Below are 5,305 nucleotides of genomic sequence, written 5' to 3' on the forward strand. Positions count from 1 at the left end.
GCCTAGGGCCAGCTCGGATATGGTTCCTTTGCAAATGCCCTAACAGCTGATATCGAGTCACAAGACAAGATTGATGTCTTCTTGTCGTCCAATAAGGCCATCGCTATTGCAGCCTGCTCTGCGATCTCAGAGGACGTCGTCCGAATCGAGATTGCGTTCGTTATTTGCCTTTCATGATCTACGCTAACTACAGCGAAGGCCTGTCCGTCGGCGTAGGGCGCTGCGTCTACGAAACTGTTCTCCTAAGCCCGTTCACGAGCCTTTTTCAGGAGGGCCTTCACGCGCGCCCGACGTCTTCCCACGTTGTGTTAGGATGGACGTTTCGTGGGATTGGGGCGGCAATGATGCGGTCCCACTGCTCTCGAGGGATGCTGCAGAACTTTGTCTTGGATATTGTGGGGGGAACGCCCAGCTCCTGTAGGATGTGTCTTCCAGGTTGTGTGGTAGATAGACAGGCGAACTGGTTATGCCACTAAGAAATCCCAGGATCCTAGCCATAGACAGCTTCCCTGTAAAAAGAAAACACCATAAGGATATACATCTTGTATCATTGACCCACAATCTTGTGCCCATTTACGACTATCTGATCGATATGTGATGTTTGATTGGTTGTTCCGCTTTTGAAAGCCGACCATGCGGGCTTCATGTGGACAGAGACTCTTCAAAGAGATCATTCCTTGCTGGTTGTTCATCGACACATATGCGAACCCTACCACCAGCTATAACTCGCTTTTTGGAACCAGAAAGGAGGAAAGTTAATATATGCGATTTATTATCTGGATCGACAAAGGTAACAATATAACCCAAATAGGCATATCTTTAGCACACTTAGAGCGACAATATTGAAAGGCTTACGAGCCTTTCAACGGTGTGAATGTTGATTATTCGCCAGAGCTCGATCCTCCCTGTGAATCTGCTTTGTAGAATTTTGAAGCTGGTGATGTGGTGCATATACGAAAGGTGATCATAAATTTGTCCGATATGCTTTAAAATAAGAACTGCTTGTCACGCACACCGTTACAAACTTACTTGTATGAGATAGTAACATAGTGAAAAGCGAATACAGTTAAGTTTTAGGAGGTTTCAGGGCCAAAGAGAGTTGTAAATATGAAGAAACGATAATAACCAAAGGTAAGTTATTGCCGAAATCATCGCATTGAATTAAATTATTTACGCATTAATTAAATTAACGCTAAAGTTGCCAGTCCTGAAGAACGTTCCGGACGGAATGCTCAAAGATAAGAGTTTTGCTCACAATCATACGGGGGCGGATATCCCCGCTGTGCACGTGCGGAAAGTCACAGGAATCGCTTCTCGGAAACACTGCGCAGTTGAGGACATCTCATGCGGTATCTGACGGAATATCGTGGAGTGTTGTCTTTCTTTGCCACCACAATTACTAATTGGAATACGCCGGAGTTAACTAACCCGTACTTATACACCATGGACTCATATATGAAACTACAACTTTTACTCACTTTTACTCGATGTGAAGAAACATTACAGTGCCGCCTGTGAGTGGGCGTTTGCTTTACGAACGTTTATTCATTCATAACTGGAATAGCGGACAGTGCCAACTGTAGCACAGTTGGAATAGAAGAAACCTATCAACACCTCTTGTGTGACTGTTTCTCATAAGAAGAACAGCAGCTTGCCCTTCGGACAGCTTTAGGGCACTCAGATGACAGGCCTTTTGCAGAGATATGAAGATCCTGGGACCGTGGTCTTGTGCGCCTGCGATGTGAAAAGCCACAGAAGTGCTGTTCTTATTCATTACACGCTCCAGCCCACATGACCGTTCGTGACGAAATGAGCGATGAATGATTCATTGCGTGTGCGTCCGTGCATTGTGTGCAAAGAAGAGCAGCTTGAGCTTCGGACAGCTTTTTGACCCGTGAGACAGAACTTTCGGCGGGTGATAACAAGTATTTTATTGAAGCGGTGCTTGAATTTTGAAGATGATGCCACTTCATATTCTGCGCATATGTCAGGAAGCCGTTTTCCGCAATAGTTCTTTGCCCAAGCGGGATCTTTGAGGCCGCGTTCAGGCGCCCTGGGACTTCACCCATACGCAGTGTCGACGCGCGGAGTATCTTTTTATCGTGCGCGGCTTAAAAGTATAAAGTTCGCTGCCCTTGGTGCTTGTCGGTAAAGAGCAAAAAACTTTAAGCAGACATCGACATGCCATACGAGGGTCAGACGCCTTAAGTAACATTTCTGAAAATTTACGCAGCAAATTTTTTCTTGTCGATTCGATGATTTTTTAAATGAATTTTTGATCTGGCTGGTACGGTTTCATATTCAGGGGAATTCACGTAGGTTTCCGTAGGTTGTGTAAAGACAGCAAAACTCAAGCACTCAGCTCGAGCAATGCGAAATCCTGTTCAGAAAATCTCTTCCCGTTAAAAAAAACAAAGGTCACCAATCCAAGCTCTGAAGGTAATTGGACAGCGAAGCTGTAAACGACAAATAGAACGAGTACCTATTGCGACGTAGTTTGAAATTATTTAGGTGGCGTCATTAACATGAGCTTTGCCTTATTATTAGCTTAAGACGTTTTGACGGCCTGCGACTTGGCTTGCGCAGCTACTTCGTGCACCTACGAAGAGTGAACCAGAGAGGATAGAACTTCGCCTCGCCTCGTATGCACGCTACGATGTGAAAAGTCACAGAAGCGCTGTTCCGTTTCATTACATGCTCTAGCCCACATGACCGCTCGTGACGAAATCAGCGATGAATGATTAATTGCGTGTGCGTCCGTGCATTGTGTGAACTTCTCTCCTTCTCATCTTGCAGTCCCCTTTCCCAATGCAGAGCCGCCAACGAGGCTCAGCCTACTTGACCCCCCTCCCTTTCTTTTATCATTTCTCTCTGTCGCTCTCCTATGCTAGCAAAAAAAAAAACAAATACAAAACAACAACCAGTGGTAAACACGACACAACAAGATGAAGACGACGGAACCGGTTAATCGCTCTTGACTTTTTCGTCTTTCTTTTCCAGCCTGTCCCGTCATCTTCGTCTTTTTTTGTCGTGTTTACCGCTATGTGTTTGTATGTTTTTTCTTTTTTGCTAACATGAACCAACTCGCCCAGCTCACCACTTTGTCTCTCTTATGCGAGTGATACGTTTGAAAATTAGCGTACATGTGTTTACGTACATTAAATGCAAGCATTTTGCGGGAGGTTGCAGAGCGCCTCACTTGAAGAGTTCTAGTTCGAAGTACGGGAGCACACACATAAAGTGGTTGTAACGGGACGAGACGTTACTTAGTGCGTAGCAGGAAACCTAGGAAACCGTAGCAGGAGCTAAGGCAAATTACGTTGACCCTTCCTGCCGTTTCTATGTGTGCGCACCTCCTAAGGCCAAGAGGCGCCAGAATCGCGGAGCGCTCTCTAAAATTTGGTGCGCTAGCGGCTTATAACTTCAGCGTGAGCTAAAGCTTAATTTATCATGTATTGGCCACCAACAATAGCGAGAGAGCAGCCATCAGAAGAATTTATGCTGGAGCGGGAGCTACGTGTGCCATCATGTGTTTGACGTTGCTATTTCGCTACAACTGTAAACGCCAGTTAAGTTGAAATTTCCAAACAATGTTAGTTAACAGGTGTATACGTAAGACACACGATGAATGGGAAGAAGGTAGAGCGAGAAGCCTGATTTTTGTTAGTCGCAACAATACGAAGCCAATGAAGTTGAAGAAAGCATAGAGGAAATTAAAAGCAACTTAAGTTATTTATTTATTTATTTATTTATATATTTATTTATTTATTATACCTCAAAGGCCCCAGAGATGGGGTATTACATGAGGGATGGGCTTTAACAAAACAGTGATTCGAGAGCAGCCTTGAAGTGATGAGTGTCGGAGTGGTGCGCGATGTTGGCAGACAGACCATTCCAGTCCCTGGCGGTTTTCACAAAAAATGATCGTAGATGAGAGGTAGTCTGCGCCGGGGGAGGATACACGGCTTTGCTGTGGTTAATGCGGCTGGACTGACGATGAGCTGGTAATATAGCTGAAATGTGGAGTGGTGAATGATAGAATTTCTGAAAAAGACACAGTCTAGAAATAAGACGTCGCGATTCTAGATTAGTAAGACCGGCACGGGATTTTAGTTCAGGCACGCTTGCATGATAAGAATATTCAGAGTAGATAAACCGGGCTGCACGGTTTTGAATTGATTCCAGTGTATTAGATAGGTTATGTTGATGAGGATCCCAGACAGAGCATGCATATTCTAACTTACGGCGAACATATGTAACATAAGCTAACAATTTAACTGATGGGGGAGCAAGTCTTAGATTCCGGCGGAGAAAACCGAGGGTTCGATTCGCGGCATTGGCTAAGTTAATGACATGATGTGACCAATTTAGGGTAGTTGAAAAGGTTATGCCGAGGTATTTATATGAGTCTACGGATGAGATTTCGACGCCGTATATGGTGTATTTCCCTGATTGGTGATGCTGTCTGCGATGGAAGGAAACTAGCGAGGTTTTTTTAGTATTTAAAGACATCAACCATTTGTTACACCATAATTCAATGCGTTTTAGGTCATCTTGAAGCAAATGCATGTATGAAGTGTTAGTTATGCGTCGATAAATTACACAATCGTCTGCGAACAATCGAATGTTAGAAGAGATCTCAGTAGGAAGACCATCAATGTAAATTAGAAAGAGTAGTGGTCCGAGAACTGTGCCTTGTGGTACGCCCACGGAATTATGACTAACATAAACACGGTAGCGTGCAGGGCATAGGCACTGTGCAGAAAGCTACCTAAAGTTTTCTTCGCATGGGTGGTGGTGGTGGTGGTGGTGGTGAATTGTAGCAACGGGCGGGCTTAGCCTGGCGAACAAGGCCGGCAATTGCTCCGCCTGAGCGTCTCGCACAATACCGCTGAAGGGTTTCACCATATGTCCATCAAACCAGTCTCTCTTAAGAATTCGATGAGGAGACGTGAAGTTTCTTTGCGCGCTATAACTGATCCCACGGGAAATATAAGGTGTTGTAGGCGCGCATGCGGAAGGTCCTTGTTTTGCAGATTCTTCAGGAGAGTGTCTCTTTCATCTTGGAATAGCTGGCAGGACCACAAAAAGTGCTCAATGTCTCCTGTCTCGTTGCATGCCGTACAGTTCGGAGAATTGATTCGCCCCGTTTTAAATAACCAGGCCGGAGTATTAGCAGATCCTGTCCTTATTCGATATAGAAGTGTGGCTTTCTCTCGGTGCAATCTCTTGGTTACGCAGGGCATATGCGGTGGAACCCAAAGCGACGCAAAGTGATTTCGAATGTCAGATTTTTGCACTAGAT

This window comes from Dermacentor andersoni, chromosome 1, assembly GCF_023375885.2.
Source record: "Dermacentor andersoni chromosome 1, qqDerAnde1_hic_scaffold, whole genome shotgun sequence".
Classification (NCBI taxonomy): Eukaryota; Metazoa; Arthropoda; class Arachnida; order Ixodida; family Ixodidae; genus Dermacentor; species Dermacentor andersoni.